At 36.1% G+C, this 25,880-nt stretch overlaps 1 long non-coding RNA gene across 1 annotated transcript; it reads right to left on the minus strand.

Annotated features, from left to right (window-relative positions):
- Positions 1 to 470: 470 nt before the first annotated feature.
- LOC129015801 (uncharacterized) lies at positions 471 to 25,880 on the minus strand. The gene is made up of 3 exons (XR_008494668.2): positions 25,768 to 25,880; positions 2,790 to 3,073; positions 471 to 931 (listed from the first exon to the last, which is right to left on the minus strand). It is a non-coding gene; the product is annotated as an uncharacterized LOC129015801 (long non-coding RNA).

A 25,880-nucleotide genomic window follows, 5' to 3' on the forward strand; every position in this document is an offset into this window, starting at 1 on the left:
ATATCACAATGATCAACAGTGCAGATAGATCTGAACTGGCAATGCAAAAAGAGGTAGGTGCTTCTACGGTTCATGGAGAGTGTTTTAAGCATCTGTGATGATAATAACACTATTTTTAACATCTGCTACCAGTTAGGAAAAATATTTTATAACTACTACCCTTAAAAAACATGTTACATGCTAAAGATAATGTTAATAGTTATGTGTCTATTAGATATTCAGCCCACAATACTTTATAAACTTGCTAGTTTCATGAGATAATTATTGAAAGTTAACTATAATAGAAAATTGTTTTACAGCAAGTTATAGATGGTTTAGAGAGACTTATTTCCAACATGTTCTGGCTTTCATTTTTTGGATACTTTGTATAGTTTATTTGTATCAAACTTGGATCTAGTTTATCCAAACATTGTTTCAAGCTGTGTATAAATATTTTATATCAATATTCTAAAACAACATAGATGGTGCTTGTATAAATTTTTTAAAGAAATTTTTGTTCATAAAACAAGCTCAAGCGCAGATTTTTCCTTCTGAAATAGAGATAATTTCTTCCTGAAGACAGGACTCAATTGAGAGAGAGAGAGAGAAAAAGAGGCAGAGAGAGACAGAGGTGGAGAGAAAGGGAGATAATATATTCATCAATTTATTATGGTTAATATTACATTAAATTTATCCAATATATATTTATAATTATTAATATGCAATATGGATGATAGAGTCAACACAAACAAAATAAATCCATGTGCATATTTTGATAGAGGATAGCCTTAGGGAAACATTCTTATACTTGTAGGATTAGCTGATAGGTACTGCGAAATGACACCACATTGAACCAATTTAGTAATGATTTCTCTCTTTTTGTCTTTGTCTTTCTCTGCTTCTGTGTTTGTCCCTCTCTATTCTTCCAAAACTTCTGCAATACTTGTTTCACCTAAAAAGTAAAAATAGACTATTAATTTCAACAATTATAGTTCCTCAACTCCTCCAACATAGTTAAGGTATTTCCAAATCACAGATCAAGACATGCTGTCTAATTAAATACTAATTGACTTTGACAACTCAAGTCAGCAAACACAGATGCCTTAAACTTGTGACTTATTATATTCAACAAAACAGTGATCACCATCTTTTAAACACATTAGTCACAGAGCTGTTTCCCTTTAATTGTGAAATATCAAGTCAACAGGAAGGGCTTATATTAAAATACCAGCATAGATTTTAAATCTTCTCAAGGAGATGAACACTCAAAGCCATTAAAGACAAAATACTCTATCAACTTGAATGACAATAATAGCTTGGCACATCCATTAGTACATTAATACTACATGAAGCCATTACATTGTTTCCATATATCTATTAATACTCTGTTTCCACATATCTATTAATATAATCAGTGATAATATGGAAAACATTCAATATTTTGAAACTTGCAAAAAGAAAATTTAAGAAAAGTGTTTTTGAGAATGAGCATGATATTTTCTCCATCTCTTCGTGTCCAATGGCAATAACAAGACATTGGCCAGGGACTACCATCCCAAAGATGCATATAATTATTGTTTGCACAGTCAATGAAATATCCTGAAAGTTGAGCTGATAAACATATTGTCCAGGATTAGGGTTGCAGTTTTCAGATTAATGTTTGGGTTGGGTTTCCTTGCCATCTTAATCTTTTTTTTTTTTTTTTTTTTTTTTTTTATGAGATGGAGTCTCATTCCGTCGCCCAGGCTGGAGTGCAGTGGCGCGATCTTGGCTCACTGCAAGCTCCACCTCCCGGGTACATGCCATTCTCCTGCCTCAGCCTCCCGAGTAGCTGGCACTACAGGTTCCCACCACCACGCCTGGCCAATATTTTGTATTTTTAGTAGAGACGGGGTTTCACCGTGTTAGCCAAGATGGTCTTGATCTCCTGAGCTCGTGATCCACCTGCCTCGGCCTCCCAAAGGGCTGGGATTACAGGCGTGAGCCACCACGCCCGGCCTAATCATTTATTTTCATTGTAACTTGAAACTCCTTGAACTTCTATTTCTTATAAAATAAGACAGATGATAACATCTGTCTCACTGAGTAATTATTACAATTAAAAACACCAATTTAGAGTTTAGCTCATAGCCTAGAACATTGGACGCTCCTTCTAAATCAACTTTTTGTAGCATTATTACCTTTTAAGGTTCACACAATGATTTCCAATGGAATAGACTTACAATTCCATTTTGTAGAAAAAGAGAACTGAATTTGGCCCATGGATACACAGTCAATAGGTATTTGGGGCTGGATTTTAAAAAGAGCGATTATCTGGGAGTTAACATATCGTCATAGTTAGCTACTTAGCACAGTGCCTGACAAAAACAGTAAAATAGCATCAATATTTTTATTGCTTCAATGTATGTCTTTATAGTAACTTCAAAAACAGTAAAATAGCATCAATATTTTTATTGCTTCAATGTGTGTCTTTTTCTCTCTTTGGACTCCTGCCTTTTATAACAGTGTGTCAGACCACGTGGGAAGGCAAAAGAAGAGTACAAAGGAGATGGAGACCCAGCAGACAAGGTATTTATACCAAGTGGCTGGGATCTGACAATAGTTTAATCTCTGATTTCAGTTTTATCAGAGATGTTAAAGCTGAAGAAGCTGTGCTGGATGTCAGATAAGTGAGGCGGGTCTGTTGCTCTAAACTTGTCTTATGATCATTTGCCTCATTGGTGGTTTGGTTTCATAAAGTGGAAAAATGTAGGACTTTCCCTCTGTGCTTGATTTTGGCCCTTGTTCTTGACTTTGACCCAGCTACTTACCACACTTCAGTTCTTGAAATTGTTTCAATCTGACACGAAGAGAGTTGAAGGGCAAAGTGAGATTCAAGACCTGTCAAAGTCAGTCCAACATAAAAGGGCATTTTGGCTTCTACTCCTCTAGTATTAGCCCACAACAGGTGTCCAATTTTGATTTTTCGATTTCCTACTCCAGAGCCGGTGCACAAAACTCAGATTTCCGTCTTCATTTTTACATGTTACTTGGTTTGACGACGAGTGTCTTGCAGCATTACACTCAACCAGAAATTGTTTATTTTTCTACATCCCTGCCAAAGGAAAACAAACAAACAAACAAAATAACCCCAAAGCACATCTGTATGTTTTTCTTTCCAAATTTGGAGAAGTTTAAAATAAATTATAAAGGAAACATAACTGGTTGTAGCAGATGGTGATATTCTATTTTATTAGATGCATTTTTTCCTCTTTTTCAAAGCTAGGTAGATAATGTAATTAAGCAGGCAATCTTAGATAATTCAAAGTGTCAATATAGTCAGATCAACTCCTCAGCAAATCAATGTGTGGCAACTGCTCTCTTCACTTATAAATTGTCCCCACACTTCATAAGGTACATCTTTGGCATAAAGCGTAAGGGGGTTTTGTGACATAGTTAGATATCAATGTGGCTTCCAGGTTTTCTTCTTTCATAATTGCAATTTAAATGTATGGCTAGAAGCTGGCATTTTCTAGTTGTAAAGAGGCTGTCTGGTATCTTTCTGGCTTAGATGTGTGCATCTGACCCCTGCTCCCCGCCACTCTTGTTCAGAATCCTTATTCTTTCATATGTTACCCTCTGAGATAGCATGAGAAGAAAGTTCAGAAGAAAGGTCATATTCTGGGCGGACAGCTTGCACCTGCCTGAAAGGGAACTTTATTTGTTTCCGCTTTATGCTATTTTATTTGAAAAGAGGTGTTTAAGTGATATTTGCTTGCTTCTTGCTCTACTAGTGAGAAAAATTACAGACTGTAAACAGGTCAGTGGAAGCTCTCAAAGATTTTCTTCCTAAGAAATAGTTCCAAATTTTTTTATTTGAAAATAGTCCTCAAATTTTATTTTTCTTGATAAATAACAAGACTTTTTTTCTGTTGCGAACCATACCATATTGATGAAATTACTAAATCAGTATTTCAATGGGATTTTTAAATAAATTTATGAATACAAATAAGACCAACTAACACGTTAGAAAATGATAATTTAATACCTACTATTAAAGCAGACAAGCTGAAATATAAGTACTAATATATCATTGCTGATAATACATCTTTACACAACCTTTTCAGAGAGCAGTTGAGGAGTATTTGCCAAGTTTTAAATGCACACAACATTTATATTAGCAATACTGCAGAAACATGTCTATTTTATAGACATATTTGTTCATCTGTGACACTAAATGTATATGAATACTTTTTGCAACATTGTTGTAATTTTATCTATTGATGAACATTTAGTTTGTTTTTAAGTTTTCTACTATTTAAACAAAATATGGTACATTAAACAATAGTGCACTAAATGGCCTATAAAAATAATATATATCTAGATGCACTGACAAATAAAGATGATTTCATACATATAAAACCTAAAAAAAAAAAACTTGTATAGAATGATGTCTAAAAAAGCACCCTGATAAATTATTTGGACTAAATGTCTGGTTCCATTTACTAGGTATCTTATCATGTACAAGTCATCCAATGTCTTTGAACCTCAGATTCTTCCTCTGTTTGTATAACTCTCAGAATAATCACAGTAGGTAGGTTTTATATAACTTAGAAGTTTTTTTTTTTTTTTTTTGAGGCAGTCTCTCTCTGTCGCCCAGGCTGGAGTGCAGTGGCGCTATCTCAGCTCACTGCAAGCTCCACCTCCTGGGCTCATGCCATTCTTCTGCCTCAGGCTCCCGAGTAGCTGAGACTACAGGTGCCCAACACCACGCCCGGAGAATTTTTTGTATTTTTAGTGGAGATGGGGTTTCACCGTGTTAGCCAGGATGGTCTCGATCTCCTGACCTCGTGATCTGCCCACCTCGGCCTCCCAAAGTGCTGGGATTACACGTGTGAGCCACCGCACCTGACCGTAACTTAGAAGATTTAATAGTGAAAAATAGGATGAGAATATGAAGGGTAATTGTCTTTCTTCTTATATAATAATTAAAATGTTAAAATTAAATATTCTGAATTGCAAGATTATGTTTATAATATTCAAAACAAAATTTACAAAAGGTACATTACACAACAAACAATTATTATACAGTGATATTTAATTAATTAATTAATTAATATATAAACCATATTTCTGATAGTTTGAAACACTATACACACTCCACATTCCAAGCACTGTGTTTAATGCTGAGGATACTAACTATAATGCTCTCACCAGATCCTTTTTTTTTCAATTAAGAACTTCTTGTTTGCTGGGCACAGTGGCTCATGTCTGTCATCCTAGAGCCTTGGGAAGCCAAGGCAGCCAGATCGCTTGAGGTCAGGAGTTCAAGGGCAGTCTGGCCAACATGGTAAAACTCCATCTCTACTAAAAATACAAAAATTAGCCAGGTGTGGTTGCAGGCACCTATAATCCCAGCCTGGGTGACAGAGCAAGATTTTTTCTAAAAATAAATAAATAAATAAATAAATAAAAGAAAAAAGAACTTATTGCATTTTTGTTGAATATACTGGGTTCCCACCCCATTCAATGGATAAGATAAGACTAGTACAAACTTTTTTCACGGATTTAAAACAATACATTAAAATTACAGATTTCAAATGTCAAGAAAAGTAAAAATTTAAAGAAGGGCATTAGACATTGTTATTTTAAACAATGACAAAAATGCCAACAATACTAATGATGATACAGTGTTTATGACTAGGAAACTTTTCAATAAATGTTAGCTGAGTGACTTCACTCATTTAGCCTTTACAACAATAACTTAGGAGCAGCTGTTGCTATTCCCATTTTATGCATATGAAATCTGGGGTGAGGAGATATTAAGTCACACAAATATAAGTAGCCACATGCGGAGATACTAAATTCAGATCTTCCCCACTTTAACTGCTATATTGTAGAGCCTCACAGCAGTTTTCTTACCCTAATAGCTTATTGTATTTAAATGACTGTATGTATTATTTCAGAGTTATATTTGTACATAGACCCATATGTTAGAACATTTTATTCCTAAGGAAGTATCATAACATAACTTTGTATCTCAATTTGACCTATAAACCAATACTAAAATCATATTCATGTAACCAACTATAAGAATATTAATAATAACAAATAATTAGTCTAGCATCAACAACAAATTTTACTTGCTAGAATATGCAAATATCAAAAAAAGAAAAAACTTTTATTATCCAGTTGGAAGTTTATAGCAGTAATTGAGCGACCTAATTTTAATTACATTGAAAGATTTTCATCTGCAACAAGTATCTGAAGACAATAAAGCAAATTATTCAGAAGCCTCAATGAAAAGGATGTGTTCCTTAACCACTAGGAAGGAAAAATAGTAAAAACACCATAGATTAGGAGGCACATTTTCTAGGACCTATATTTTACAGGCAGTTGGGTTTATAAATTACAAGAAATATCAGCAGAACAGTGCCTTCGTTAATAGAAGTGGAATATATAGATGATGATTTATTTATTAATTTATTAATCCATTTACTCATTCATGATTCATTTACTTATTCCATATGTATTTAACATGTAATTGGTGCCTGGTTGGCACTGGGCTAATTGCTGCAGAAAGAGCAGGAAATTAAATTCATTCGCAGTTACACCATCATTAGACTGCAATCTCCCCAAGAAGGACTTTTGGATTTTGTATTTGTGTCAATGAGTTTGAGTCTATCAGGCATGGTGTTGATATAAAAAGATGGCACACTCAAATTAGATAACTTAAGAAGAACATAAGAAGAGGCTATTTTTAAAGGCTCCAAGTAGCATTTAAAAAAAAAAAAAAAGGGATGGTACCACACTTTAGAGCATGTAACATTGGAAAGATACTATCTCCTCTAGGCTTGATGGAGCGGGCAGAGGCAATAATTATCAGAATGCTGAGAGAAGCAGATTGGAGACGGTCATTCAAGTTATGGCCATCAGCAGAAGGAAATAGCCAAATTAAGGTATTATAGCAGAAAAGCCATCTGGGGAATAAATACAAAACTCCACTCTCCTATTACCCTCCATTTTCATACGGAATTTGTTCCCACAGCTCCCATTGATCTAACTCAACCACAATCTAGAGCATGGGAGGACCCAGTGATGCACTGCACTGAAGTTAGCCTTCAGGGGCATACAACAAGGAAAAGAGGAGTGAAGAGTGTTTCTGGAACTGGAGAGCTGAATGGATGAGATCCAACACATGGAGCAAGACATGTAAATACATAAAATTTAATATTCCTTACATGCATTCAGGAAGACAACAATTTCCACCCCCACCCAGATCATCCGCGCTCGATTTTCAGGGTTACACATAACAAGCTAGAGTAATACAAATGAAAAAAAAGTGTTGTTCTTATCTTTGAGTTGTATTGTTAGTGACCTTTCTCAGCACAACTGTGATTATGACCCCGATTAGAAAGATCCAGATTTGTTTTGTTGAAGTTTCAACAAGTATCTTATCAATTCTTTCTTTTTTTGATCAAATAGTTAAAAAACTTCTATTTTAAGTTCAGGGGTACATGTGCAAGTTTGTTACATAAGTAAACGTGTCATGGGAGTTTGTTGTACAGATTATTTAATCACCCAGGTATTAAGCCTAGTACTGATTTATTATTTTTCCTGATTCACTCCCTTCTCCAAACCTTCATGCTCTGATAGGCCCCAGCATGTGTTGTTCCCCTCTAAGTGTCCATGTGTCCCCAGCTTTGAGTTCCCACTTACTAGTGAGAACCTGCAGTATTTGCTTTTCTGTTCCAGGGTTAGTTTGTTAAGGATAATGGCCTGTAACTCCACCCATGTCCCTAAGAAGGACATGATCTCATTCTTTTTTATGGCTGCTTAGTATTCCTTGGTGCATATGTACCACATTTTCTTTATCAAGTCTATCACTGATAGGCATTATAAGAAGAATCAATTCTTTATTAACACATTCTGCCCATTCGACCAGTGTTGCACTTAGTGGAACTAAGATGAATCGAAAAAATAGAAGAAAAATTATTCTGGTGTGGAAAGTGGAGGACCAAAATCTTGTTTCAAAGAGATGTAGTTCTGTTCACAATCAATCATTGATGGAGGCCATGGAGAGTGGCCCAAAGTATATGTCAAATTTCCCATGTCTTCGGAGAACATAAGGATCAGCTGAATATTAGATAGACAATTCCCATCCTCTTTCCTTCTCATGATATATCTCAAATCTATGTTAAAAAGCAGAATGCTATATTCTTCTGCACTCTCATGTTTATCAGCATGTATGTGTGTGTACATAAGTGTGTACACACATGTGATTACTGAACATAACATTTGGCTTCTACTAGTAATAGTATAATGCTGGCATTACATGTAAAATAGTTGTTATAATGTTAAAATAACCCAGTCAGAAGGTGTTTTTAAAATATTGTGAGATAAAATGGGTACAACACTTTATTGGGGACTGGTATATATCAATTATTTATTAAATATTAGATTCTAAATGTAATTTTTTAAAAATGAACTACAGCTAGCTTGTGCTATCTGTGAGTTCCACATCCATTGGATCAACCAAATGCAGACCAAAAACATTAAAAAAAAATAAAAATAGCTATAACAATAAAAATAATACAAAGAAAAATAAAGTATAAGAACTACTTACAAAGCATTTACATTCCATTAGGTATTTATAAATAATTTAGAGATGATTTAAAGTACTCAGGAAGATATGTATATATGATATGCAAATAATACGCCATTTTATATAAGGGACTTGAGGATCCATAGGTTTTGATATCTGCAGGAGTCCTGGATCCAATTTCTCGTGGATACCCAGGGTCAATTCTACTTATTCTCAGCTTCCTCATATAAACACCTCTCATCAAGCTTCATGCATTCTAAAACCTTCTAAGACCTAACATTACAAATTAATAACAGATGTCCGGCTATCTGTGAGTGTCTTTCATAGATATATTTGTGAGATTAGAAAGTACATTCATCTTATTTAAAGAGCAAAATTCTACTTTAATAAAAGGACAATTATGTATGACAATCAAATACATCATGACTATTCTGGTTAACCTCTTGAAAAGGAGGAGGGACTCCATCCAGGATGCATAGAACACATAAACCCCCGTGCCACATAAATGGTGACAGAGTCCAATATGGTTATATGAAATGCCATTAAGACATTGTCTTTTACTGAAACAGATTCGAATTTAAATCCAACTTCATCCATCATTTGTATATAATCTTAGACAAGTCACTTAGCATTTCTGAGTTTGCTTCCTAATCTAAAACATGCGTATTTTTTGTATCACCATCTTGTGGAAACCTTAAACGGTTTAGCAATATTTTGCTAGTGTCTGTACTGTTTCTTAGATACATAATTATATAATCATCAGTATCATTTTCTGCTTTATTGTACTAATTAGCTACATAATAAAATATTAATATTATTTATGGAGCAAGCGCAGTACAAGATATGCTGGACTTCATTCAGTTACTTACTTTTCATATTGTTTTCTCTTCTGTAATGTGCTTACATGTCAGGACTGCATGAGGTAACTGCATACAGCTGAAGCCAAAATTTAAAATAAGGTTATGTTTATTGCAGCACTATTTACAATAGCAAAGACTTGGAACCAACCAAAAATACCCATCAGTGATAGACTGGATAAAGAAAAAGAAAATGTGGTACATATACACCATGGAATACTATCCAGCCTTTAAAAAAAGAATGTGTTTATGTCCTTTTGCAGAGACATGGATGAAGCTGGAAACCATCATCCTCAGCAAACTAACACAGGAACAGAAAAATAAACACTGCACGTTCTCACTCATAAGTGGGAGTTGAACAATGAGAACACATGGACACAGGGAGGGGAACATCACACACTGCGGTTTGTTGTGGGGTGGGGAGAAAGGGGAGGGAGAGCATTATGACAAATATCTAATGCATGTGGGGCTTAAAACCTAGATGACGGGGCCGGGTGCAGTGGCTCACGCCAGTAATCCGGGCACTTTGGGAGGCTGAGGTCAGGAGATCGAGACCATCCTAGCCAACATGGTGATACCCCGTCTCTACTAAAAATACAAAAATTAGCTGGGAGTGGTGGCAGATGCCTGTAATCCCAGCTACTCGGGAGGCTGAGGCAGGAGAATTGCTTGAACCAGGGAATCAGAGGTTGCAATGAGCTGAGATCGTGCCACTGCACTCTGTCGCCTGGCGACAGAGTGAGACTCCATCTCAAAAAACAAACAAACAAAAAAAACAAAAACGAAAAACAACAACAACAGCAAAAACCCTAGATGATGGGTTGATAGGTGCAGCAAACCACCATGGCACATGTATACCTGTGTAACAAACCTGCACGTTCAGCACATGTATCACAGAACTTAAAGTACAATAAAATAAAATAAGAAAGATAAAATAAGGTTATCTGATGTGATTCGCAGTGTTATAACAACTTGATCTTATTGTTCTGCCTAACCAAGTGTGCTTGATTCATCATACAGAACGCATCACAGATAACAGTCTCTACTAGAACCAAGTGCTGATTGCAGGTGTAGTGTCTAGTAACTGACACAGTACCATTCCAAGTTTACACTGGAACATGATGTAGGTCAAGAAAATCTAACTTTCTCATTCTCTCTCTCTCTCTCTCATTGTTTCTGCTTTACTAAGAGAGGTTTTATCTCACTCATTGCACCTGCTTTCTCACAACCCTTTTTTAACATATGTATTAATAACACCAATTGATGCAATCTGGTTTCGTCCAATAAAACAATCTTCCTAACGGTGGTCTGTTCATACTGATTACTCAAGCTCCAATTCCCATAGGTGGATGTGAATGGTCAGATGGAATCTGCACACACAGTAAGGTGTGCCACAGAGAGGGACCCGTAACATAGATAATCCTCCACATTTTTCCTTAAAAGAAAGAAAACAACTGTATTGTTGAATAAGTGTTTAACTAGAATATGCTGTGCATCCCAGCAAACTACTAAAAGACTGCCTAGACTGAAAGAAATCCCACCCTTTTATGTACCCAAGCAGACACAATTCATTGCTTACTTGTTCTCAAGGTAAACAATACCTAGTCTTCAAACAAGAGCTTGACAGCACTGATTGTTGCATATAGTTCATCCTAAATTCACTTAGTAATTAGGGTGACTATCTGTGTTAACTAATTAGGTTTACCCAAAGAAAAAATAAACTTCCCATATAAGAGATGATTTTACAACTGGGAGGGAAGGGACCACGAAAGTTAGGTTCCTACTCTACCACAGAAATTAGGAGATAAAAACACTATCTTTCTTGATGATTACATTTTTTAAAACTGCTTTCCAGATCCTTGAGAAAAATATTCCTAGATCATAAAGTTGGCAAGAGGTGTATTTACCTTTAAAAAGATTTATGTACATTTCAAAGAGACAAAGAAGAAACTTACACATTTTCCTAAGTAAATACTCATAAGAAAAGAGAGGGAGGGAGTGTATTCCTTTCATTTTAACCAAGAAAATTATTCTTTTTAAATAAATTTGTATTTGCACTTCTAATACACATATGCATGCACACACACAATTATAATTTTTATTCTGAATACACACACTCATGCACATATAATACACACACGCATACACATAATTATGATTTTTATACTGAATAATTTGAAAGTTGCAGACATCTATGATGTACTTACTAATTTGTTTAATTTTAGAATATACATAAAGTAGTGTCAGAATTGGTACCTTATTCCCTTTGAGCTGCTATAACAACATGCCATAGATTGGGTAATTTATAAATAACAGGATTTATTTATCACAGTTCCAGAGGCTGGGAAGTCCAAGATCCAGGTGCTGGCAGATTCTGTGTCTGGTGAAAGCTCTGTCTTTGCTGTACAGATGGTGCCTCTTGCGGCATTCTCACATGGTGGAAGGGCAGGCAGGCAATAGGGATAAATGCTGCATCCTCACTTAGCAGAAGATGTGAGTGTAAGAGCCAGGCAGCTCTCTGAACCCTCTTCTACAAGGACATTAATTCCGCTTGTGACAGCAGAGTGTTCATGACTTACAGACTTCCCTAAGGGCCCCACCTCTTAATATCGCCACAATGGAGATTAGGTTTCAACATGAATTTTTGCAGGGACACAATCATTCAAACCATGGCAGTAACCTATACCACTCTGAAAAGCAAACCCATGAAGTAGAGTTCAATCTTTGTTTACATTTCTGTAAATATTATGTTCAAAAGTTACTTTTTGTCTTTCTTCAACAAGGTTGTTTGTCATTCAGTTGAAACATGATTTGATTCTTTCATAATGGATTTAGGGTGTTTACCCAGTGTAATTATTTTTTTCAAGAAACCGCTATTGTTGAGTGTGAAAAACATTAATATGCTTCCAAAAGTTATATTCAGAGAAGTATCATTCACTTTCCCACAGTTCATATATTTTTGTATTGTTGGATGTTACCTTTAAAGTCAATTTTTTCCACATTTAATAAACATATAAAGCATGTTAGCTGTATAGAATAAGACTAGGTCCCTTGTAGAATCTCATAGTATATTTCTCCAATATATTTTATCATTTTCAGAATTTCCAACTGTGTAAACTATCCTGAGAAGTGGCCTGAGTGAAAGAACCATCAAGACCTTGTAATTTTGACGTTTGCAGAAAGATGTGTGGGAGTACAAGAGGTTCATGGTGGGGGGCCTCCCAGTATCTTCTGTAAAAACTGTGTGGCTCTTCCTGTGGCTTGATTAGGTCCTTCTCCCTTGTTCTACTTCTTCCATCCAAACACTTAATATTTTGCATTATAATAATTGATTTTCTTATTGGTCTCTCTTTCCTTAAGGGAAGAAACTACATCTTACTGAACTGCTATAAGAGCCTGGTGTTCTCTGGATGCTTGGGGACACAGAGATGAATGGATGCAGGTGAGTAAACGTAATGACATGGTGAAAAGTTGAGGAAAGGCAATCTGTACATTAATCATCTGGGTTTTATTATCTTTCATTCCAGATGCTTAGTACAAAGCTGTACTTGTTAAAATGCAAATTATTACCCCCTTCTCTTACAGGGATTTAGGGATAGGGAGTTATACTCTACTTATTACCTATTAATTGAAGAGAATTTGAAGCAAGTACTGCAGAAACCATATGGAGAAGATTGATTTTGACCTAGACAAGTGGATTTTCCATGCCTTAAGCTACACATTATAATAAGAAAAGGAAAATCTGGAAAGTAAACACAGGACTTATAGAGGCTGCTCTTGTGGAATGATATTATGGGTATCATCAGTGTGATCATTACTACCTGAAAGAACAGGTCCAAACAATTTTCCATTTACTGCATCAAAAAAAGGGGCTCGGCAAGGTGGCTCACGCCTATAATCCCAGCACTTTGGGAGGTCAAGGTGGGCAGATCAACTGAGGTCAAGAGTTGGAGACCATCCTGGCCAACATAGCGAAACTCCGTCTCTACTAAAAATACAAAAATTAGATGGGCGTGATAGCGTGCACCTGTATTTCCCAGCTACCTGGGAGGCTGAAGCAGGATAATTGCTTGAACCCGGGAGGTGGAGGTTGCAGTGAGCTGAGATCACACCACTGCACTCCAGCCTGAGCAACACAGAAAGAAAAGAAAAGAAAAAGAAAAGAAAAGAAAAGAAAAGAAAAGAAAAGAAAAGAAAAGAAAGGAAAAGAAAAGAAAAGAGAAGAGGAGGGCAGTGGAAGGGAGGGGAGGGGAGACGGGAGGAGAGGAGAGGAGAGGAGAGGAGAGGAGAGGAGAGGAGAGGAGAGGAGAGGAGAGGAGAGAAAGACATGCAAGATAAGTTCCAAATGCTTAAGAATATAAAATATGCAGCCTTCACATTTAGCAGGCAGTGTTAACCTTACATAAAATACGGGTAACTATAGAAAGCCACTATTATGGTGGAGATTTTTGTCAAATGGGCCTATGTAATCTCAATGGTTTTTACTATGGAACATTGTAAGGGAAAGGTATTTGCCCTGTTTCCCCAACTTTAATGAATTACCTCTTCTCCATGCATATATATATATATATATATAGAGAGAGAGAGAGAGAGAGAGAGAGAGAGAAAGAGAGAGAGAGACTGCAAATCACAGTATCACCTGGTTTCCTGGTTGCAGATATAAATCAGTGACTTGGCTTGAATCAACACAGTACCCTCTCTTTCCACAACTATTAGTTTAAACATTACTACTCATCACAGTCATTTCAAAGTACTCAAGCTAGTAAATCGTGCATGGCAATTTTTGTGACTCACTTAAACCTGATACTACTTTTGTTATCTTTCAAAATGCATGAGTAAGTCCTGTTTGAGAGTAAAGTCTGCACAGAAGAAAGCAGCATCAGGAAACAGATGGAGGTGCAGAACTCTGAAAGTGGTATAGGAGAACTGGGATCCAGCTATGTCAGCAGTAAACTGTTTCTTAGCTGTTGTGTTGTATAAGCCAGTAAGTCTCTCACCCTCTCTTCCTTTCTATTTTATTCCTCCATAACTTTCTGTGATTAGTAAAGAACCTTCTCTGAATTCATTAGAGAAGAATATCTAACTTAAAGTGTCTTAAACAAAATGGGTCAAAACAAATATCTAAGAGTTGTTTTGCTAGTTTCCTCTTTTCTTTATCACTCTGTCTTCTTCCCTTAGATTTTACACTTATTGTGACTTATTGTGAAAATACGTACATTCATATATATATAATAAAAGTGAGACAAAAGGAATAAAATAAATTTAATGTTGGTTAGTACTTGGTTTATGAAAAGGAGAAAGTAATCATGAGAATACTAGTCTGAAGGACAAGAGACACAGGTTCTAATCCTACCTCTGCCTTTAATTTGTCTTGTGGTATTTAGTGAAAATAAAAAGCATTTAGTCAAATAAGTGGAAAACAAACCAAGTATTGGTTTTAAATTAAATTCTTGAATGTCTAAAAAGTGTACAAAAATAACAATGTGAGATTTTGGTCTATTTTAAAACATAAATTTCAAATATCTCTTAAAAATCATAGATGTAATGGGGAAATTTCTGACCAAACCAAAGCATCCTCCTATTTTTGTTAATATGCATGGTCTTATTTGAACTCAGCCTGGTAACTTTGGTTTACTCATGGAAACAAAAGGGTTATGACTTGTGGGCTATATATGCCTTTGATTAATAATAAATTTGTAGTCAATTATTATTTAATAAACTCCATGGGTTTGGAAGACCACAGCCAGATAGTCCTGTGGTTCCTGACCTTTATTTCCCCCAACAAGACCCTTTTTATTATTTTCTTCTCCCTTTTGAAATATTTTAAAATATCCTAGGAAAGAGTATGCGCTTTGGTGACATACTGATTGGGGTTTTGTTTCTATACTTAGAATTAACCATTTGGGTGTTTCTCTGAACTTTAGTTTTATCACCTTTAAAATGGGATTGCATGTACCTCCAGCACAGAATTACTATTAAATACAAATCAGAATTTTGTTTGTCCTGTTGTTAATGTTTTATAAACATTAGTTTTCTATTCAGATTCACATTTTTAAAATCAGGTTTCTACCTTAACTATAATGTATTACAAATAATGTAAGACCACAGGTAGTCTATAGGATTAGAAGGAGAATTCTGCTTTATTAAAAATGGGTTAATAAAATCTTAGATTTAGTAATGTAACACTAATGGAATATGAAATGTATCTTATAAATTCTCTATAAGCCATATCTTTTACAAAGATACTGAAAAAAAATCATGGATTCAGTAGTAGAAATACTCAATTGCCACAAAATGTCTGGAATAGAAAACTTTTTTTTTTTTTTTTTAGACAGAGTTTCACTTTTGTCCCCCATGCTGGAGTGCAATGGTGCAATCTCAGCTCACTGCAACTTCCACCTCCTGGGTTCAAGCGATTCTCCTGCCTCAGCCTCCCGAGTAGCTAGGATTACAGGTGTGCCCCACCACGCTCAGCTAATTTTTTGTATTTTTAGTAGAGATGGGATTTCACCATGTTGGCCAGGCTGTTCCCCAACTCCTGACCTCAGGCGATCCACCTGCCTCGGCCTCCCAAAGTGCTGGATTACAGGAGTGAGCCACTGAACCGGGCCTGGAATAGAAAACTTTAATTTAACCTTCCTTAATGATGTGTTAACATTCAATGTCTAAGAAAGCAAACATTAACTGACCTAGTAAGATCTTTCATATGTATAGCAAAAATGATGCACAAAATGCAATAGATTACAAAAAGATATGCCAGGGAATCTCTTGCTTTCTATAAGGCCACCTATAGCAAAGTGAGATATTTTCAGAAACAGACAAGGAGACCAGAGATGTTTCTGAAGGAGAGGTCAGACTAATATTTTTTTAGGTTTAAACAAGATAAAAAAATATATCATTGCAACCCTAAACTGTCTTGACTTTCTTTGAACATGCAGAGCTTTCATGTGATTCAAAATTATCCACAAAACTTAAAAACTTTTGCAGAGAAATTTGGCAGCCACCAAAAATTCATGGAAGATAAATACCTTTATAAGGGCAGCATGTAAGTGTATATAGATGCTCAAGGTGGGCCCACATTTCCCAAATCCAATTTTTTTTCCTAAGGCTATTATGGAAATTGTGTTATTCATTCAGAATCTGAGGAAAATTATTGACACTTTCCCAAGAATAAGTGGCATAGGGACACATACACAAATTAGTATAGGGAGCATCAAAAACTCCTTGAAACTTACAATGTCCCTTAGATAAAGAACAACTGGTTTATTTATCAGCTAATACATGTTCATGATTGCATACATCTGTTAACACGTTTTTAGGTCAATAATTGTCCTGTCTAGCTAATATTTGTATTCCACAAAAGAGTCATAGGAGAAATAGAGGCAAATACTTGAAGATGTCTGTATTCAGTTGCATTACATACTCAGATAGCGCCCTCTCTGAAGTATATGAGACCCTGAGCACTGGACTCAATATGGGTTCTGGTTCAGCCTCAAGGCAATCCACCCATTATATTTTGAATTAATTAATCAGATTAATGGTGGTTTCACTGTTAAGCCTGGAGGCTCCCATGCAACAGAGGGGATTTTAAAATTTTTTCAAGAAATTACTTTAAAGCATGAAGACACAATGCTCCACATACAGGCCCTGCCTGTGGGCCCTAAGGCAACACTGTGTCCAATAGCTAGTGAATCTTTGAGGGAGAGATTTACATTAAATAATCAGCCAGAAGATTGGTACATGATATAATACACCAATTCCAAAACTTCCCCTTGTCGGCCAGGCGTGCTGGCTCATGCCTGTAATTCCAACATTTTGGGAGGCCAAGGTAGGAGGATCATTTGAGCCCAGGAGTTCCAGACCATTGTGGACAACATGGCAAAACCCTGTCTCTACTAAAAATACAAAAAAATTATTTGAGCTTGGTGGTGTGCACCTGCAGTCGCAGCTACTCAGGAACAGTGAGGCTGAGGTTGGAGGATCGCTTGAGCACAGGAGGTTGAGGCTGTAATGAGCACTGATGGTTTCACTGCATTGGAGCCTGGGCAACAGAGCAAGATCCTGTCTCAAAAAAACATAAACCAAAAACAAACAAACAAACAAAACTTATCTATGTTAATAGAATTGCCAAACACACTGGAATGTTCAATTTCAACCCACCCTTTTGCTAAGGGCAATCTATGAAAAAACACTAAATTACTCAAATACAATAGCATTCAGATACCACAGGAAATGTACTGTACAATTTTAGAGCCTAGGTTCATTAAGCAATGTGTGACATCTATATATGATAGATCCACTTTAATCTTAGGATTTTTTTTAAAGAGGACTGAGATACATCAGTTGCTTTCCTCAGTAGAGCCAATGAACTCAAAAATGTGTCCATAGAAGATGGGCCACACAGTAAGTAAAATGAACGAGGGTAAAAGGGGAAGGATTTTGCTAGTATGGCTTTGTATGTTGTCACACATGCATTTTATTGCAAAGTCGGGAAGGGTCTGGCTCTTACTATTTCTATGAAATACTCTTGGTACTACAGAAGTAGGCACCAGGCACCAGGCACCAGGACATAGGAGATTTGCCAATGTCTGAAGACATTTTTGTTAGATACAGTTTGGAGGATGGTGCTACTGACATCCTGTATGTAGAGGCCAGGGATGCAGCTAAACTTACTATGATACACAGGATAGCCTCCCACAAAAAATAATCATCCAGCTCTAAATGTAATAGTGCTAACATTGTGAAACCCATCATATATAATATGTATAAATATATGATACGATATGATTTAATTTTCCAATATTGCGTGATTGTGTGGATGGAGGATCTCAGCATCTACACATGGTGTCTGTAAAGTGGGCATATTAAGTTACTCATATTGCACAGACATTTGAAAAAGAAAAAGCAGACCAAGATTCTCTGCCTGGTACGTGTTACTCCTCACATAGCTTTGAAATTTTAGCTTTTTCTATGTCTTATTTTTTGCATCATAAAGGAAGTTTTGCTAGTATAACTTTCATAGCTCTGGAGGTATCTCATTTTTATGCCCGCCAATACCACCAATCTCCCACCATCAAATTTTGAAACCTCCCCAACCCTGCCTACCTTCATGCATACACTTTGTTTTACTTTTGGACTAAGGATTTAGTTTCTATTGTAGAATGGGACCTTGCAGTCTCTTTTTGAATTGAATGCTGAAGAAATGTCGTCTTTAATTAAAATGATAGTATCACCATTTAAAGGTTAAAATACATACAAAGACACGAGTAATAATCGTTCAGTTTTATATGGCTTAGCGGGCTGGCTATTGCAAGAATGCTTCTTAGGTGCCTGGTTTGCTTTGAGAAAAGAAAAGAAAGAGAGAGGATCTTGCTTTTCTAAAGATACGAATTCTAGATCTGATTGCTTCTGTGAAGAACATTTTAAAAGGATTAGGTAATTCTGGTTGGAAAAAAAGATATGAGTTCATGTTAAAAGTGTCACAGTTGACTGCAGTGTAAGTCCCATCAACTTTTCCTGAGCAAATCTGTGCGCGGCTTGCAAGCTGTTGAGGAACTCATATCTCTCATAACTCCAGCAAGAATAGGACACGTATGGCCTGGTGTGCATCCCACTCAGACTGGCTTGAAAGAGCTTGAACAAAATAAGAGGACTGGAAGAAAGAAGCCAAGTGATTCAAAGTGAGTCTGATTTCTCTAATCTTTGTTATCAGCTAATGATTTGCTTCCTAGTTTATCAAGAAAACACAAAATGGCTTCCACATGGAGAAACTGTCATGTTTACACATTTCAATGCGTGGATTTCCATGTAGGTCTGCATTCTCTCTGGTTAACTCAAACTGTTTTGCTTCTTATAAAAGCCAATCCTCTCACTAATGTACAAGTTCCAAGAAGGTAGAGACTCCAAAGTCTGTGTTATTTGTCGTTGCATCCTTTATACCTAGAAGATCACTTAGCACATAACTGGCTGACAAAAATTATGTTTTGAATTAGTTAATCAATACAGTGGTTTCAAAAGTAAAAGGAAAACAGAGGGTGGTTGACAGGTTGCTCCTGGGATCTTCTGTAGGGGGTGCATTCCAGTGCTACCATCAAAAATCTGTTCTTCAGCATAGTAGGACTAGAAATAGTTTAACAGCCAATCTTCAAAATTTGCAATTATCAAACCCAAATAAACAAATTTATTTTCTGGTACAAGTTTGTCAATATGAAACTAGTTAAATATCTTATTCTGTAGCAAGATTTTCAATAGTTTCTTTATATTATATTTTGGAAGAATCTTTTAAGATAGGAAATGCTTCTAATATGTTACAAATTGGAAATAAAAGCAAGAAGTTATAAGTCTATGTGAGCACAAATAATATAAACCAACAATTTGTATTGCTTATCTCTGGATAGCATGATGATATATTTTTTGCTTTTCTGTGACTTTCTATACTTTCAAGTTTCTGTCTCTCACTCTCACTCTCTCTTACCCTCATTATGTCTCCCTTTCTTGGTGAATATGTGTATAAACAATAGTTATAACATGTTTTAAAATTTCTTTATAGAGTATATGAATATATGTATATGCAAACATGTATTAAACCAAATATGTATTTTATAATCTGTTTGGTACTTATGTTTCTAATTAAAATGCTAATTGCTATTTTCCTGGTCATTATAATCATCTATATCTGGTGTGCGTGTGTGTGTTTGTAGATAGAGTAGGGTTGTAAATAGTCACTAGAGAATAGCTCAGAACAAAGGGCATTATCTCAGAGATGTCACCATTTGGTGTTGCTATAGATATGTGAGCATTTTCATCTTCATGTTGGTCAAGCAGGTAGGTATATTTGAGCCCATATCCAGGTGTTCTCTCCATAGATAATGGTGGAAACACTGATATCTATCTACTATAGAATCTCTGTTACTAACCACCATGTATCTCTTCCTCCATTTATTTATACCATATCTCTTGAGAGAGAATCTGGAAAAATGGATTGTTTGAGCTGTCACAGTGCTTAGATATTTTTGAATATTTTATAAACCTGAATGAGACAGAGGTATGATAGACCTGCCCACGTTTTAATTTACATAATGGATCAAGTTGCTTCCAGAGACTGAACTCATTATTCTAAGCAAAGAAACAAACAACCCCATTAAAAACTGGGCAAAGAACATGAACAGACATTTCTCAAAAGACGAAATACAAGTAGCAAACAAACACATGAAAAGATGTTCATCAATATTCATCAGAAATGCAAATTAAAACTGTAATGAAATATCATCTCACACCACTTAGAATGGCTATTACTAAAAAGTCAAAAAACAACAGATGTTGGCATGGATGTGGAAAAAAGGGAAAACTTGTTCATTGTTAGTGGGAATGTAAATTAGTTCAACCTCTATGGAAAACAGTATAGAGATTTCTTAAGTAAATAAAAAAACAAACATTCAACCCAGCAATCCCAAAGGAAAAGAAAGCATTATATAAAAAAGAAACCTGTACTTATATGTTTATCACAGCGTTATTTAGAATCGCAAAGACATGGACCCAACCTGAGTGTCCATCAACAGTTGAATGGATAAAGAAAAGTGGTATATATACATTGTGAAATACTGTGTACCCAGAAAAAGAATGAAATCATCTTCTTTTCTGCAACTTCGATGGAGCTGGAGTCTCTTAACCTAAGGTAACTAACTCAGAAACAGGAAACCGAATACCACATGTTCTCACTTATAAGTGTGAGCTAATAAATGGGTACACATGGACATAAAGATGGAAACAATAGACATAGGGACATTCAAAGGGGGGACGGTAGAGGGTTCAAAAATTACCCACTGGGTACAATGTTCACTGTTTGAGTAAAGAGTACACTAGAAGCTCAATCCCCACCAGTATGCAATATAGCTACGTCACAAACATGTACCCCTTGAATCCAAAATAATATAAATATTATAAATAGAAACCAAATAAGGCAAGGTTAACTTAAAATAGGTAGCCTTGGTTTTTAGATGCCACACTGCTCTCACACAGAACGAGTAATCATGTTGCTCTGGATATCAAGGCCTTAAGATGCTCTGTGACAAACTTGGGGAACCTCTTCTTTTACAATCTGTTAATGGGCTCTCAAAAGTATAACTTCTTAGACCTAACAGCTTAACTAAATCAAAGGTCTTTCAATTTTATCTATGAAGGTCTGCCACTCCCACAGATTTGTTCTTGAATCTAAGGGTGTCTTGACCACATGCAAGACCCCCAGTGCCTGTGAGAGAACTTCGGGTGGAAGCAGCAACAATGCCACAAGTGCAGATGCCCCAATAGAACTGTAAATAAGTCTGTTTGGTTATCTTTTGCTGTCATAAGTCTGTTTGGTTATCTTTCCCTGTCCATTGTTATAGTCAGATACAAGAGGGTAATGAAAAATAGAAGAGAAAAGTAAACAGAAAGCACATTGGAAAGTGCTCCTGGGATCTCCCAGAGTTACTTAGGAGCTTGGACACATTTATCTTAGGCCAACATTAAAAGGTAGGGCAAACATCAGCAAACCAAAATTTACCAAAGCTACAAGACCCTCAAGATAGCTATCACTTAACCCCCTCAAGGTAGCTCTCACTTAATCCCAGGACTGCCATTGTTTTCCATTTGGTTTTGGTTTTACATTTGCCTTTCAGCTTCAGAAACAATAGAGAGTAGGCATAGAAATTACATTGTCTTCAATGGGGTTGAGGGAGTGAATATTCTTTCATGGGGACGTGAGCACATTGAGAAAATGTGGCATATATATGCTGCAAAATACCATGCAGCCACAAAATGAATGAAATCAATTCCTTTTGCTGCAACTTCAATGGAGCTGGAGTCCAAGACTGCTGCTCACAGAGCTCAGCATCTGTGGGATTTTTCATAACAGCATGGCCTGTGGCAATAGAACCCCCTATCTCTCAGGGCATAGATGCTAATGTAAAAATTTAAAATTTACATTGTCAATGCCACTATACAGAGAACCCCCTATCTTTACAGTTCTAATGGTTTCCATTTATTCACTTATATATCCATTTATCATCTTTACACCTCATAAAAAACATTAAAATAATAAAATAATTAAAATAATTAAAAATAAATAAATAAACTAATAATTAAAGTAATATAATTGCTAAATTTCTAGTAAAAATTTTACTTGAAGAGGATATTATGAGGAAAAGGGAATGAGAAGATCCTAATGGGCACTTCCCTTTGGCAACGATGAAGCCAGTGGAACTATGAGGAGAACAGAAAGAGCTCACCTCCGTGGTGGTGAATGGCAGAAATACTGTTGACATTAGAGTCTCAATGGACAGTGTGTTTCTTTAAAGGAAATTTCTCATAGTTCACCTCATCTCATAGTTCACCGATGAGGTGAAACTTCTCCCAGCACATTTTGTTCAATTTCTTCTGGTCATGTTTTCTGCAAATCTCTATTTAAGGTGACATTTCTCCTCCCCAAACTTTTAGGAATGCCTGCTATCTATAGAATCAGGTTATGTATCTATGCTTATGATTACATCTCTTTTGTTAAGAAAATTTTATATGAGGATAACTCATGGATGTTAAAGCCTTGCATACTTCCAATTCTTGCAGAAAATGGGAGGATTATAATTCACATACACCAAGTTGTTTTTAAAAAACGAAAGAGAGAAATAAAGAGTGTTTTCAGTTACATTTTATTTTTCTGACACCAAAAGCCTTTATTTCCCTTTCTGCTGGGCTGCCACCTGTCCCCAGCAGATGCTTTTTTATTAATCCTTTAGCAGTGTCCATTGCCAACTCATTACCTGAATTCTCGGGGTTCTTAGCAAGAAAACTTCTCTTTCCTGAAGCCATTCTTCTCTCTCTCTCTCTGTCTGTCTCTCTATCTCTCTGTCTCTCCCTCTTCCTTTCTTTCTTTCTCTTTCTTTCTTTTTTCTTTCTTTCTTTCTTTCTTTCTTTCTCTCTTTCTTTCTTTCTTTCTCTCTTTCTTTCTCTCTTTCTTTCTTTCTTTCTTTCTTTCTTTCTTTCTTTCTTTCTTTTCTTTCTTGTTTTCTCTTTGCCATTTTAGTTCCCTGGTGTACTCATCTTTATTTTTCAGAGTACGTTGGCGGAAGGGAATGAAATTATTAAATCTTTGTTAATCTGTAAAATTGGCTTATGTTCTCTTCAGAAACACTGCCTCCTTCTCTGTGATTGGTTTCCTGACCCAGAGGAAAATAGTCTGACAAAGAAAGCTATAAGAAAACTAAACTGCTTTATAATTATGTCACATCAAGTTACTTATTTAAAATATAATGGCAGTTTCTCATCTATCTTCACTTCCTTCCAAATTACATCAGTTTCAAGAATATTCTCCAATCACTATCCCTTTTTTGTCTATCTTAGAAATTATACAGTGTGGACATGAGGGCAAGTGTTTCTGTATCCAGCTTATTAAAGATAACTCTCCTAATGTCCTCATGTCCCCATGAAGGAATATTCATTCATTCCCAACCCCATGGAAAACAGTGTGCTTTCTATGTGTATTATCTATTGTTTTTGAAGCTGAAAAGGCAGGAGATATAGTTAATTATCACCTCTTAATCCCTTTTATTTTATTTATTTTTCTTCTATTTTAGAGACAGGGTCTCTTTCTGTCACCCAGGCTGGAATGCAGTGGTGCAATCACAGCTCACTGCACCTCAAACTCCTGGGCTCAAGCAATCCTCCCACCCCAGCCTCTGGAGCAGCTGATACCACAAGTGTGCCACCATTTCTAGCTAAGTTTTTGTTTTTTCCTTTTTTTGTAAAAATGAGGTCTTCCTATGTTGCCCAGGCTGGTCTTGAACTCTTGGCCTCAAGCAATCCTCCTGCCTCAGCCTCACAAAATGCTGGAATTATAGGCGTGAGTCACCAAGCCTAGCCTCTTAACCCCATTTGAGCTACGTTAGTATGTGATCTTGAGCTAATTAACTAACTTCTCTAAATTTTATATTTCTAATAGATAAAAGAGGGATACATAATACTACACCTCATATAAGAATGTCAAAGACTTAGATAGAAAACTTAGGTCAAAGACACCTGGTACGTCACTTGCTGTATAATGGGTAATTAATAAGCCTTAGATTCTCTTGCCTCATATTTCTTACACAGTCTTTTGATACCCTTCTATAAAGATCTACCCCACTGTTCAAGCCAACCCTCTGACTTTGTTTCAGTATGTTCTGGTTTCTTCTCAGGATTTACTAAAATAATGAATATAAATGATAATACCAAATCCTTACAATTCTTTTTTTTCCTTGTCTTTTTTTTTTTTTTTTTAGACAGGGTCTCACTCTGTCACCCAGGGAGTGCAGTGGCACGATCTTGGCTCACTGCAACCTCTGCCTCTTGGGTTCAAGTGATCCTCATGCCTCAGCCTCCTGAGTTGCTGGGATTACAGGCGCGAGCCACCATGCCCAGCTAATTTTTGTATTTTTAGTAGAGACAGGGTTTCACCATGTTGGCCAGGCTGGATAATTCTTAATAATCAAATAGTTTTTATTATATTTATATTACATAGACACCCATGTCTCTCTATTTTCTTGGATAAGTCTCTTTTGAGGGAGAGAAAAAATGCCTCTTGAACCAATTGATTCATCAGCCAATGGAACATCCTGCGTCCCAATTGGCAAAGTTTTGGCTCAGAGCATGCAGAAAATAGAGAATGGGTAGATCTGTGGCATGAAGACAGAAAAGGTGGATTATTGAAATCAAATTTTTCCATATTTTTCTTATCATTACAATATCTGCAGCTCCCTGGGAACATGCTCAAAGGCTTGATGTGAAATGAACAGATGTCCTGCCTTTTAATTTAATTTCTGCTTAATTTTATGCAAAGACTAACCGTTTTTCTTAAGTCACTTTTATTACAGTTCATACAAGAAAGAGCTCTTGCAAGTAATTACTTCATAAAACTTGAGGGAATAAATCACAGAACTTCAGGATTAATAGGGAACGCAGGCATGAATCTTCCTTACATGCCGGGAGAGAACCTCCTGAAATAATATGCTAAAATCATAGAATGCTAAAAGAAAGACCAGAGTAGAATGAAAAATCATCTTTTCCAAATGCTTATTTTTTTCTCCTGAAGACCCTAAGCCCCAAATAACTTAGATAAGTTACCCAGGTTCCACAGTTGATGTATGTCTTTAAACCTGGGCCAATACGTGCACTGGGTCCTCACAAACACTGGGGGGCAAATATCATTAAACTCTGGAAACCAAAGTTATGCAACTTGCCAGCAGACCTAAACAGTCATTGGCTACAACAAGACTAAAGATACAAACCTCATAGGTATTGATGGGGGTGCAGATGAATAAACAGTAAATGTACATGTACCTGGTTTTTTATTGGTGTTCAATATTGTATCAAGTATGTTGTAAGCATTATGTTAACCTCCGGAGGGCCATTTCTACTGCCGTCCTCTCAGAAGCATTAGAGTATTCTAAAAT

This window comes from Pongo pygmaeus, chromosome 18 (genome assembly GCF_028885625.2).
Source record: "Pongo pygmaeus isolate AG05252 chromosome 18, NHGRI_mPonPyg2-v2.0_pri, whole genome shotgun sequence".
Taxonomy (NCBI): Eukaryota; Metazoa; Chordata; class Mammalia; order Primates; family Hominidae; genus Pongo; species Pongo pygmaeus.